We start from the raw sequence: 15,103 nt of genomic DNA on the forward strand, positions 1-15,103 counted from the left end.
CTAATTTTTTGTAGGGATTACATGTGTTTCAAACTCATATGTAAACTTTAATCTTATTATACCAGTTATTTATTTCATTTTTTCATTTAGATTAGGATGGGAGAATAAAGTGCTGGTTGTTGGAGGGGGATAATGCTTCAGTACTTATATTAATTCTAACCTTTAGCTTAAGACATATAGAGTTTTTCTTGTTTAAGGTACTACCTCTTTTTTCTTTTCTAATTCTATAAGGGCTTTGTATGTGGCAGGCACTTCTTAATGCCAATCCTTTTGATATTGATGCACAACAAAAGATTGAAGAAATGATTCGACAGGTATGAATAATTTTAAAAAACTTACTCGAACAATTGCATCCATTGATGTAGAAAAATCTAGAAAACTTACCAAAATCGAGAAAACTTACCTCATTTGTTACAATTAGGAGCAATGGTACCTACTACTTCTCAAGGATAAATGAATGATCAAAGAAGTAACACAGTCATCCAAATAATAATTATGGACATAATTCTGAACTTTCCAGAACAAATAAGTTTACAGTAGTTTCTACATTTTCTTATTCTACATCTTTGAGGCCCTTCAGAGTGGAATTTGCACATGGAATTTATCTGAATGCCCTTATTTTTTCGATTGTATACAATATTATCTTTTTTCTCCCTAGTTGTAGTTGTTTCAATTCTGGGGTAATTGAACTCCATTTACATTTTGTAATTTTACCATTGCTATGTAAATGGCATGCTACTATGATTTCATTTACTTTTACACCTCTTTAGTCTTTTCAGCATCTCCATAATAAGTGATAAATATTAAATTAATTACTCATACCTACCTTCTTTTGTGTTGCTATCTAAATAATACTTGTTTGCATTCTATCTTGTTAGCTTTATTACATAGATTAATTTATTATGTTAGAGTAATCTGACAGAGACACACTGAAATCTATTTTCATCATTTTGACTATAAGCACTAGCCTACAACTATTTCTAAACCTAAGAATCGTATAATGTTGATCATAAAGAAGCTTATTGAACTAGAGTGGGTTTTTTTTGGCAGTAACCCGAGGAGGGTTGACAATATTTGTACCAAATCTCTTAAGGTAGGTCTCTTCTTGAGTGCTGGGGATGTCAAACTTAGGGCCAAAACCTTCCACATTGTGACCAAGTAGTACCCTTTAGGACCAATTATTGAGGAGGATAGGACCTCCTCTTCTAGCACTGGTTGACCAAGGGGGGCATTCCTAAGGTGTACTACAATAAATTTGACTACAATGACTAAGCACTTACCATGAAACAAACCCTACTCATTATGGAGTGCACCTCTATAATCATCATTTCCTACTTTTCACACCCAATTACATAAAGGGAATAACTAGCTATTTGAAATGCCTTTTAATATAGCCACTTCCGTTGATTCATGCATTGATATGCCTAGAACTACTAAAACACAAATCATGCAATGTTTTAAGATTGAATGGTCTAGTGTGTTGTGAGATGATGGATCCATCATTAAATGACCTACAAAACCTCAGGGACTTGTCCTTCCATCTGATTGCCATTAAGTAATACCAGCTGAAGTTGTCAAAAGCCTAGACTATTCAAAATCATGCCTATGTTTATTCGACAAATCCCCTTTTCTAAGAGATACCTGTCCAAGCTCCAAAAAAATACTACCTTTCAAACTGTAAGAGCTCAAGTTCAGGCTTATCAAGGTCAAGAAAGTGGTGATTTTCTCACTAATGAAAATCTAAATCTCTAAACCTTGACTCCCAAGATCAAAGCATGTTATAACAAGAGTAGAGCTATCTTTATTAGTGCCATACATTCCATGTAGAAGGAGCACATGGATCTCAATTACATCACATTCAATCAAGATTTTGAAAAGATTCTCTCAATGCTTTCATAGTTAAAACTTATGATGTTTCAGTTGTGAAATCCATTGGAATCAATGCATAGTTCTCAAGACCACTAATTATTGGAGTTCCAATAAGAGGTGCTAACATTATGCTCATTGTTGGTTTGGTAAAGTTGTGAGTAGTTTTTTGCTAATGAAATGTAGTGAAGCTTCCTAGTCCCTTGAAGATATCTATCCGGTGTAAATTGATGCCATTGAAAATAATGCATGTAATGTCCCTTTGTGGCTATGAAGGAATGTTGGAACTATTATTCCATTCTCTAGTTCTTAGTTTGTCAAATGAAAATGAATTAAGAATGTAATGGAAGATATTGACACGATCTCTGATATATAGTCAATGGAAAATATATGTACAATGTCAGTTATCTGTTAATTGTAATGTCTGATATATGATTATGATGCATACAATATGTTTTATATGGAAATTGAAATGTATGAAATGCAATGGATCTATCCAATGTGAAAGATGAATTCTATCACTTGCAGTGATTGGTTATGCTATCTCTGATTTACAATGGAAATATGCAATTGATATTTATTGCTTATAGCCACAGTGCAATCAACTATATGAGTGTAGATGTCCCACAGATTGGAGACTTTCCATGGTACCTGAACACAATCTGGATATTTTCAGTCTAAGATCATGAATTCCAAAGATGAAAGAATGAGAGTTGCATCAAAGATATTAAGAAACATGAAAGTACTAAAATTGCAAGCTTGGGATATGAGGTACGCACAAAAATTAGAAGACCTTAGAAAAATTGAGCATAACTAGTTCAAAAAATTAGCTAAATTAGGAGCTAATTCATTATTCATTTTCTCATGCACCCCTAAATTTATATCAGCTACCAAATTTGCTGCAACATACTTCATGGGAATCCCTTTGACAAGTGGTAGAGTTCTGTCAGCATTGGCAACTTTTAGATTACTTCAGGACCCTATTTATACTCTTCTAGATCTCTTTGCAAACATTGCACAAGCTAAAGTGTCATTAGAATATGTCACTTCGTATCTTCAAGAACAAGAATTTCAAGAAGATGCAGTTAAAATTGTTCCTATGCATTTAACTGAGTTGAAAATTGAGATTGAAGGTGGAGATTTCAGTTGGGATCCCTTTGTAGGTGAGCAAACTCTAAAAGACATTCATTTGTAGGTGAAGAGAGGAATGGGAGTAGCAGCCTGTAGAACTATTGGATTAGGTAAATCTAGCCTTTTATCTTGCATACTAGGGGAAATCCCCAAGACATCTGGTATTGTCAAGGTCAGTGATACGAAAGCTTATGTTCCTCAGTCTGCTTGGATTCAAATGGGAAATATCAAAGAAATCTTGTTTGGAAGCAGTTTTGACAATGATAAATATGAGAGTATTGTTAAAGCATGTGCTTTAAATAAATATTTAGAGCTCCTCCCCCATGGAGACCAAACAAAGATAGGGGAAAGAGGAACCAATTTGAGTGGTGGGAAAAAGCAAAGGATAGAAATTGCATGCGCAACTTACTAGAATGCTGATATTTATTTTATTGATGATCCTTTTAGGGTTGTTGATGTACATATAGGAACTCAACTGTTCGAGGTGTGTTTCATTTTTCTCCAATTAAACTTTTAAAGGGAAACATAAAAAAATTGTTCATGAAAACCTCATTTTTTTCGGTTGAAATAGATGCATACTTAATATTGACAAACAAATGAAATGATGGCTAACTGTAATTACTTATACATGAGTGCTTCACAGGAGTTTTGTGTGGAAAGACTTTAATCTGTGTTACCCATCAAATTGAATTTCTTCCCTCCGTGGACCTCATCCTTGTGAGTAAACCATTTAGAAATCTTACCCTTAATATCATTTGGGCTCTTAACAATTTTCATGATGCAAATAAAATGTGTATTTTATTCTCCATAATTGACAGTTTCTACAGTTATATTCCTAAATTTATTGCACAGTTGCCTTAGTCTTTTTAGTTCCATAACTTCTCACTTCTTTGTTTCTCTTTCTTATATTTCAAAAGAAGAACTTCAATTTAAAATATTATGAGAAATCTCACTACTTCCTTGATAGGTGATGCAAAATGACAAGATTGTACAAGCTGGAAAGTATGAAGAGCTTCTGAAAGAAGGTGAAAATTTTGAAGCTCTGGTTAGTGCTTATAATAAAGCCTCAGGGGCTATGTTTGTAGTCGATAATATATCATCTACAAAGATGCTTCAAGGAAGCAATGGAAATCTCATAAAACTGTCCGACATTAATTTGGATGCTCAATCAAATATTCAAATGAGAGACCGAAAAATTCTCAACAGTGAAAAACAAATGTGCAATGAGGTACAAAGGGAAACAAATGCAAATTAGAAGTTTAAATTCTCACAGATTACACAAGATGAAGAGAGGGAAACAAGGTCTGTTAGCAAAAAGGTCTATTGGTCTTATTTAATAGCAGTATTTGGTGGTGGCTTGATTCCAATCATATTGATACCACAGATTCTTTTTTAGGGGTTTCAACTTGGAAGTAACTACTGGATGGCATGGGCATCTCCTCCCACATGGCCATTTTTGGGGTAGTGAGAAGACATGGACGTTTGGGCTTTTGTATTTTATAGTCACTATGTGATTTTAGAATGGTCTTTCTTGGCTGTCTTGTTTGACAATTTTACTGGAATATCACGAATATCACAAAAATTTGATATTCGTGAAGATTATATAAAACACATAGAAAAGGACATTGTTATATAAATTTTATTTCATATTCATAATGAGTAATGTTTTAGAATTTGGTTGTGTGATATTGTTTGCATCTTCTACGATCATTTATCTTGGCAATGAATTCAACCTCATTCAAAGTGATTGGCATCACAATGGATGATTTTGGAAGATAATTTGAAACATTGATACAAATTATAACACACAATCAAATCTAGAAACATTAATCATAAATTATAACACACAATCAAATTCAAAAATATTAATCATAATTTCATAGATGATAGAAAATGAATGTATTTATTACTTATTTTTAAATTTATTTTTTAAGATAGGGGACACACTACTCCAGAATATGTTGTGCATGGCTAATTAACACATAAAGTAGATGTTTACACTTATGGCATAGTTTTTCTATAGATTATAAGTGGTAAGAAATGCGACAATACAAGCCAACCAACACCTATGGAGTTTCTTTTACAATGGGTATGTATGTTTCTTAAATATGAGCTTCATCTCAAGTATCTTTGGTAGTTAAATTGCAATTGTTATGTGAGTACATTTTTGGACTAAACTATGTACAAAAGAAAATTATCAACATTTCAGATTATGATTCATCATCAAGATAAATTGTATAGAGAACAAAATAGTTGATTTTAGATTATATTGCATTATTTATCATCTGAATAAAATGAATAGTGAATAAAGTTATATAATGTTGATGGATCATGCACTATGTTATGAAATGCCGATGAATTTTTTTTGTACAGTTTAATCTGAAAATCTATTACTCCACAATTCATAAAGATTCATCATATGCTTCTAGATCTTGATTGTCCACAAATTTTTGAGCCAATATTTTGGGTCACACACTGTGAACCATCACTAGACCATAAAGAAGCTCAAGAATATGAGATATATGCAAGTTGAAGCACAAGAATCAAAAGATAAGAGAGGAGGTAGAAAAGAAAGGAGTACATAAAGAAAAACAAAGCAAGATGCCATTTTTCCATTTCTCCTTTGCTTTGCTTTATGCACCCTTTCCTTTTCTACCTCTTCTAGTCTTGTTCTACAGCCTGCATATTTCTCATCTCCTTGAGATTCCTTATGTCTTGATGATGGTTCATAGAGTGTGACCAAAAACATTTGATTCAAAAAACTATACACAATAAAGATTTATGAGAGCATATGAAAAATCTAATGCATATCTTCATAGACTATAAAAAATACATGATTTTAATCATGTTTGACAAACTCTCTGAGTACTCCCCAATTGTTGAGTACTACACAAAAAACCATGGATAAAAATATTGATACGGGTAAAACGATGAGTAAAATCTATTTTTCACATCATGTTTTTGATATAAAACCAATGACCTTACTTTTCTCTTCCAATATATCAATTTTCAATTTAATACATCCCCTAAATGAATTTTACAAAACAAATATGTTTCTTTAAGAAATATTAAGTTTTTTCTCTTTCCAAATTGTCAAATCCAATTTTGTTTTAATGTTTTTTCCCAGTTGAAAGTTTTGAGTTTTCCCAATACTCTTTGAATCCTGATCTGCAAACTATGATTTCAATGTATATGTCTCGACAAATAAAAGTAGAGATTAATGAAGTTCTCATTGACCCGACTTGGTAAATAAGGCAATAACATTTTCTCATTGACCCAACTTGGCAAATAAGGTAGTAACATCTAGTTTTTCTATTAATACTCCATTAGCATCTCATCCAATGTAGCATCAAACATGTCAAGTTCATTACTTTGTCATCAAGTGTACTATGGAACAAACTTGATTTCATAACACCTCTTTAATTTTTCCATGGAATTTTTTTTTATTACCATCCTATCAAATGAATCATGGCACACCTTGACTATTTAAAAACCATGAAGTCATTGGGATGAGAAAAAGAACATAAGGATTGAGTCATGAAATGATGACACCATTAAGGAAACACCTGATATGTTGGACTGCACTTTTGATGTTTCTAACTATTAATATCAATGAGTACGATGTAATGTCTCCTTTTAGGATAAATAGGGATAATGGGACAATTACTCTAATTCCTTAGATTCACATTATATAACTTCATAATAAAATTGTGTAATTGGTAATATGCTACTTGCTATCCAATTGACAATACACTATACAATTGCACAAGTTGGAAGTTTTAAAGGTAAGAAGTCTCCAAGTCCAATACTTTTTAAGTGTATTTTCTGATTGTAATGTTTAGTGGATTTTGTTTTCTAAAAATCTTTGACTTTGCATTAATGAAATGATTTTTATCCCTGTGAGTCAGCTGCTCTTGCCTACAATGCTCAAGTGTTGTTGTAATTGTTTCATGTTTGATAATTGCTTGCTTGCTGGTGAGACTTGCTCAACTGTGCAACACTATGATGATTTATTTTCTAGTTTTATTGTAATATTAATCACTTTGAACTTGAAGTAATCTTCTTTACCCTACAAGGTCGATGTTACAAGAATTTCATTATGTGTGCTTTTTTAAATCGCACCTTTTGAGAATAGATTGCCCCTTATTTCTATTGTAAATAACTTGTACAAATTTTTTTCTTTTAAATGGGAGAATTTTCTTGTCTTTATTTAAGATTGTTGTTTGGAGAGCGCAATGTGGAAGAGTGTGCTCGTTACTTGGAGATAATCAAAACATATGAGAATAAGCCAACTAATAGTATTCTCAAGTGTACTGACAATGACTATCTATCATGAGTATTCTTCATACCTCTATTGAATAAAAGTTGTGCATTGTTCATGTAGATTCAAAACTTAGAGATATTCATTTCTTTTAGCTAGGAATAGTAAAGATAAAATGACTAAAAGAAGAAATAGATTTAGAACCTCTTTAAATGAATATAAGACATTTTTGTTAAATTGTTTTGTGTTTTGTTTGATTTGTATCATATTTCTAAATGGTCAATGGAAAAGCTTTCTTATATCTGCATCCTTGAGTGAGGGGTGCCATTGTATGGGACATGTCTCATGTCCCTTCATTTCCTTTGCTAATCACACCTTTCCATTACAAGTCTTCTAACACTAAGATCAGTTACTATAACATTTTTTAATAACGAAGATTGCATCCCTTCACAATCATTTCTAGACACCCCTTTTCCTTGTTAGATTTGCATCCTTTCATTCAATAATTAATCAGCCTTTAGTTATTGATTATAATACTCTCTTTATTGGATGCCAATAGTAATAATCTCACTAGTCAGTGTGCATTCGCTAGTATAATAATATGGTTCATTGGTTCAATAGATCTCAAAGTTTGTCATTTTTTCACTTAATCACTATCATAACATAATCATTGTTCCTCCATATCAATATCAGTTATGAGTGTTGTATGCTTATTATTGCTCAGTCATATGTTGATTGATGTCCTCTTGATTATTTATATTTATTGATACAACTTCTCCTGATTTGTGTATCATCTTATTACATAGTAATTATGGACCATCATTGGATATACATATGATCATTGATCAATTATCACTTGGTTTTTGGTCTTCATAGTAGCTATCATACTTATTAGCACTTGGGATCCGGAATACCCATTACGGATTCCTCATTTGCTATATTGTATCACTTCATATCGATTTAGTATTCATTTGCCAATATTATATAAAGTTATATTTTGCATGTAGCTTGTATACTCTTTAGGGTAGTTTGAACTTTGAATACTTCCACATCCTTATAGTAACAATGATTTCTACCACCCCATTCCTTTTTTTTCCTTCCTATTTGTTTTAAACTTGTTTTCCATCTTTCGAATGCATTGATGAACTTAAATAAAAACAATGCAACAAGTCAAATAAGCTGGCAACCACTTCTGATGCTAACCTACCCACTTATAATGTTTTCTTGGTTGAGTTAATTCATCTAGCAAATGCTAGCACAATTCTTCAATAGCACCAGGGAACAACAACACACAATGATCTACAACATCCAAGCTTTGGTGATAGAACCCATATGTTGAAATGACATAATTGCTTTCATAATTTACTTTGAACCATTCAGGCATGCTATCCTCCCAATTATAACCAGCTGAAGGGAGCATCACAACCATATAATGGTTTTAAATACATCAACTTGGACTTCTAAGATTGATAATTGAGTGCCAATGGATTTGTACTGATCAATGGCTTCGTATCGATCATAACAAGATAAAACTCTTTAAAGCGTTTGTTCAACACATATGAACAACCATTCTAAACTACTGATTTACAATTTAATTAGGAAGTTAAACCATTCTAAAATTAAGGTAGTACTTTGATTAGGTAGAATTAAACATACTATTCAACCATGGTAAATTTTTATGCAGGGGAGGGGAGTGTTAGGAATAAGGTGTCTCAACCTTGTATAATTCCTATGCTTATTATTTGTCTTGTAAAATGTATTTCTTGCAAATAATGTTGATGTGTCGACATCTTGAATTGTGTGTAAGGAGATCATGACTAAAATGGTTATGATAGATTCCTATGACACGTAAGAGCTATGTTAGGAAGATTCAATGACAGGTGAAGACATGTGGCAACTAAGATATTTGAGTAAATTTTTTTTGGGATTCCTATTTTCTCGGAGAATGGTAAAACCCTAATACAGTTTACCTTTTGGGAGTAGCCCTAAAGTGAAGCGCATGTTATAAGCATTTTTAGGGTTGTGAAGAGATGTGATGTGAAAAAGGTGTATTGTTGGTACTGTGAGTAGCTACTGGAGTCTTCTGTTGTTGATGTTGAACTTGCATTGCAAGTGTATTGTAACCTCATGTTGAAGATAATACATTGTGCAAGTTCTGAAGGGGTGGGGTTGTTTTACCAAAAGGTTTTTCCCCACCGACAAATCCTTGTGTTATGTGTTCCTTTCTCTGTCTATTTTTTGTATGCATGTTTGGTTGCAATATTGTTGTTTACATGATATTGAATCTGTAAGTGTAGAAGATTTTAATAGGATTTGCATCATACTTTCCTTATGAGATTAGTGTAGGAAGTTGTTTTTGCACCTGAGTTTCCTTACAAGTGGTATCAAAGCTTGATCAACTTTTGATCCTAGTTGTTGGGTAGGGTTTTTTGAGCTAATCTTAAGTTGAGTGGGAGTCTTGTGCAGAGCATCCTGAATCTTATTTGTAGATTGAGATGGCGAGTTCATCATATGGAAGAATGGAGGTGGAGAAATTTAATGGCACTAATTTCGAGCTGTGGAAACTCAAAATGGAAGACATGTTGGAAGATCGTGACCTATGGGAAGTGACTACAAGCGCTACAAGACCAGCAACTATAGCTCAAGTAGATTGGGATATCAAAGACCGTAAAGCTAAGGGTCTCATAAGACTCTATTTAACCGATGTAGTCCTTTTGAATGTTCTAGATGAGAAAATCACATATAGTTTATGGGAGAGACTTGGGGCCGTGTATCAGGCCAAATCTTTGGTGAACAAGTTGTTCTTGACAAAGAAGTTGTATTCTCTGCGAATGGAGGAAGGTGGATCCTTAACGGATCATTTAAATGCATTTAATCTACTGGCTGCACAGTTGACATCAGCTGGTGTCAAGTTAGAGGAGGAGGATCATTGCTACACACTTTTGTGTTCTTTATCAGATTCATGGGACCATCTTGTGATGGCTCTCGAAAGCACATTAGTCACCTTCAAAATGAATGATGTGGTGTCTTTGCTGCTATCAGAGGAGATGCGAAGAAAGGCTTCCATTTCAAAAAAAGAAGCCCTTGCTATTTGTGGGAGATCCACAGAAAGAGGGAAGAAAAATGACAATAAGTCTAACAATAAGGGTAGATCCAAATCCTGTGAGAAGTCAAAGACTTCCAATAAGTCCAAGGAAAAATGTTGGAACTGTGATAAGACTGGGCACTTTTGTAAAGATTGTAAAGAGCATAAGAAGAAGAAGAAAGCCTCAGATTCTAGTTCTGAAAAATCTCAAGAAGATGGCAATGCATTCATCGTAGCTTTGGCAGCCCATGCATCTAATGATGTGTGGTTGGTTGACTCGAGTCCATCTTTTCACATGACCTCTTATCGAAACTAGTTCTCAAAATATGAAGAGTTTGATGGTGGAAAGGTGTACTTGAGTGATGATTCTCACCTAAAGATAGTTGGACATGGAAGGGTCACTATCAAATTTCTTGATGGACGAGTAAAGGGAATCAGTGGAGTTATGCACATTCCAGGTTTGGCACGAAACCTATTATCTGTAAGTATGCTGAATGATGTAGGTGTGCAAGTTTTTTTTTCTAAAGATGGATGTAAGATGATGAGAGGAGCTATGGTGCTTGCTAAGGGTACTAGGAGAGGTACTTTGTTTCAGCTTGATGCACACATTTCTCAGTGTAATAGTTCTTCTGTTTCAAAGAAGAGAGTAGCTATCACTTCATCCCCACCATCTGAACGAGCAGTAAAGAAGACTGTGGTTAGTGGTTCTGATGGTAGTGCAACAAGCGTACCTAAGGGTGCAAACACTTTGGAAGGTAAGCTTCCTGCAGAAAAGAGAATGTTGTGGCATATGAGATTTGGCCACATTGGTAAGAAGGGTCTCAGAACCCTGAAAAATAAAAATCTCGTTGAGGGGTTAAATGATTGCAATCTCGAGTTTGACTTCTGTGAACACTGTGTATATGGTAAACAAAATCATGTTTAGTTTTGCTCTAGTTCTCACAAATCTTCTGATGTTTTGGATCTTATTCATTTTGATGTATTTGGTCCTGTAAAAGCTCCTTCAATCTCCAAGTCTGTATTTTTTGTATCTTTCATAGATGATTATAGTAGAAGGAAATGGATTTATTTCCTTAAAAGTAAGACACAAGTCTTTAGTCGATTCAAGGAATTTAAAGCCGTTGTAGAGAATTAGACTAGTTAGAAGATTAAGTGTGTGAGAACTGACAATGGTGGTGAGTTTTGCTCAGTAGAGTTTGAACAGTTTTGTAAAGAACAAGGTATCAAGAGGCATAAGACAACTCCGTATACCCCATAGAAAAATGGAGTTGTAGAGAGAATGAACAAGACACTGATGGAGAAGGCTAGGAGTATGCTTAGTGGAGCTAGTTTAGAAGAAAGGTTTTGGGTTGAAGCTGTGGCCATTGCTTGCTATCTGGTTAACAGATCTCCTACATCAGCCCTTGTTGGTAAGACACCCATGGAGGTGTGGTTTGGTAAGAATCCTTTAATTAGACATCTTCGTGTTTTTGGTTGTGAAGCTTATGCACATGTTCCAATGGAGAAAAGATCTAAGTTGGAAACTAAAGCTGTTAAATGTATTTTCATCGGGTACAGTGCTGGTGTGAAAGGATACAAGCTTTGGGATCCTGTGACTAGTAAGGTATTGTATAGCAGAAATGTTATTTTTAGAGAGGTAACATCTTCTCCTATTGTGATACAACCAGATGAAAAAGAAAAGGAAAAAGATGTTGTTCAATTACCTCCTACTCCTGAGAAGACTGAACAGAGAGACCATGTTGGGTCTAATGATGAGGAGAGCTCTAGCAGCTCTGATAGTTCAGAAGAAGAAGAAGAACAACCTCAACCTTAGCCCTTGAGGAGATCCATGAGAGAAAGAAAGCAACCAGAAAGGTTTGGTTATTCTATGTTAGATTCTAGTTGTGCTTTTGCTTTAATTACTAACACTGATGAGCCTAGATCTGTGAAAGAGGCTTTGGGCATGGAAGATGCAGGTTCCTAGATTGAGGCTATGGATGATGAGATGGCTTCATTAGAGAAAAACAAAACTTGGGACCTTGTACCTTTTCCTAAAGGGAGAAAATCCATTGGCTGTAAATGGGTGTTCAAGAAGAAATTCTGTGCAGATGGCAGTGTTGAAAGGTACAAAGCTAGATTGGTTGCAAAGGGGTATTCACAGGTAGAGGGAATAGATTATGGTGAAATACTCTCTCTTGTTGCAAAGTTGACATCCATTAGATTTTTGTTATCTCTTGCTGCATCATATGACTTAGAGATAGAATAGATGGATGTGAAGAAAACTTTCCTTCATGGTGATTTGGAGGAAGAGATTTATATGTCACAACCTGAGCACTACATTGTTAAAGTTAAAGAATCCTTAGTTTGCAGATTAAAGAAATATCTATATGGTTTGAAGCAATCTCCTAGGATGTGGTACTTTAAGTTTGATGCCTTTGTGTTGTCAATTGGATTTGTAAGATCAAAATTAGATCACTGTGTTTATTTCAGAATTGAAAATGATTGCCTTCTTATTGTTGCATTATATGTTGATGATATGTTGTTGTTTGGGAAGGGTAAGGGTATGATTTCTAATTTTAAATCTCAGTTGTTAGCACAGTTTGAGATGAAAGATCTTGGGGCAGCTAGGTACATCTTGGGTATGGAAATCAGTAGAGACAGGTCTAACATAAAACTTTGGTTGAGTCAGAGTAAGTATGTGAAGTCTGTGTTGGACAGGTTCAGCATGGCAGATTGTAGACCACTATGTGTTCCTATTCCTGTGGGAACAAAGTTATCTGTAGATGATTTTCCAAAATCTCCTAGTGAGGTGGAGGACATGAGTAGAGTACCTTATGCTAGTGCAGTTGGAAGTCTTATGTATGCTATGGTCTGTACTAGACTAGACATTGCCCAAGCAGTGGGAGTCCTGCATCGATTTATGGCTAATCTTGGACGGATACATTGGGATGCAGTTAAGCGAGTATTTAGATATTTGAGGGGTACATCATATTACTCCATATGTTATCATGGTAACTCTTCTGGATCTTTGCATTTAGTTTGTATTCATGGGTTTGTGGATTCAGATTGGGCAGGTGATATTGACCGTAGGAGATCCACCAGTGTTTATGTGTTCACTATGCTTGGTGGTGCCATCAATTGGACGAGCAAGCGACAACCTGTGGTTGCTTTGTCCACTATAGAAGTTGAGTACATGGTTGCTACTCATGCTTGTAAGGAATCCATTTGGCTTAAGAGATTGTGTTCTAATGTTGGTGTTAATGCAGAATAGATTACTATTTGGTGTAATAGTCAAAGTGTTATTTGCCTTGCGAAGAATCCAACTTTCCATGCCAGAATGAAGCACATTGATGTGCAGTATCACTTTGTGAGAGATATGGTGGAAGATGGAAAGGTAAATTTGGAAAAGGTAGATACTATGAAGAATGTTGCAGATGCATTAATGAAACTAGTGGGCACTGAGAAGTTCAGATGGTGTTCGAAGTCTATGGGCCTTTCGGCCTATAGCGGTTAGTTCGTGTTATGTTCCTGTTGCTCTCACAAGGTGTTCGACAAGTGGGAGAATGTTAGGAATAAGGTGTCTTAACCTTGTATAATTCCTATTCTTATTATTTGTCTTGTAAAATGTATTTCTTGCAAATAATGTTGATGTGTCGACATCATGAATTGTGTGTAAGGAGATCATGACTAAAACGGTTATGACGGATTCCTATGACACGTAAGAGCTATGTTAGGAAGATTCAATGACAAGTGAAGACATGTGGCAACTAAGATATTTGAGTAAAAAAAATTTGGGGTTCCTATTTTCTCGAAGAATGGTAAAACCCTAATATGGTTTACCTTTTGGGAGTAGCCCTAAAGTGAAGCGCATGTTATAAGCATTTTTAGGGTTGCGAAGAGATGCGATGCGAAAAAGGTGTATTATTGGTACTGTGAGTAGCTACTGGAGTCTTCTGTTGTTGATGTTGAACTTGCATTGCAAGTGTATTGTAACCTCATGTTGAAGATAATACATTGTGTAGGTTCTAAAGGGGTGGGGTTGTTTTACCGAAAGATTTTTCCCCACCGGAAAATCCTTGTGTTATGTGTTCCTTTCTCTGTCTATTTTATGTATGCATGTTTGGCTGCAATATTATTGTTTACATGATATTGAATCTATAAGTGTAGAATATTTTAATAGGATTTGCATCATACTTTCCTTATGAGATTAGTGTAGGAAGCTGTTTCTGCACCTGAGTTTCCTTATAGGGAGAAACAACGCCACTCTAAACTTGGGGTTCCATAATTTGACAAGGGGGAAGTCCAAGAAAGCTTCAAAGATTAATTAGGTTTTTGGAATACAATGGAAGGAGCTACATTGTTAGCATCTGAATTCCAAGTTCAAACAAACAAACCAAATTGTGTTGTTCACAAATTTCTACTATAAAGTAGACTCTTTAACAACTTCTGTACAGTTTTTTATGACTCTCAACGGATGACACTGTTAAGATTAGTGGAAAAAAATAGAACAAAAGACACATAATTAATGTGATTCACCCAATCTTGAGCCACTATAGAAAGTCCAATATTATCATCCAGGTCTTCAATCCCTTGTAGTTTAATAACACTGCAAGAAGTTGATAAATTATCATATAAAAATCATTAAGTTACCTTTAAGTCTGATTAGGCTCCACCATTTATACAATGAAGCTAGTTTTTTTGAAAAAAATCACATGGCTTTTGACTTTAATGGATCTCTTTGACCTAACAAAGACTCCAAATGAAAAAACCATCCATAGACT

This window comes from Cupressus sempervirens, chromosome 4 (assembly GCF_028749045.1).
Source record: "Cupressus sempervirens isolate cs-2001-9-10 chromosome 4, ASM2874904v1, whole genome shotgun sequence".
Taxonomy (NCBI): Eukaryota; Viridiplantae; Streptophyta; class Pinopsida; order Cupressales; family Cupressaceae; genus Cupressus; species Cupressus sempervirens.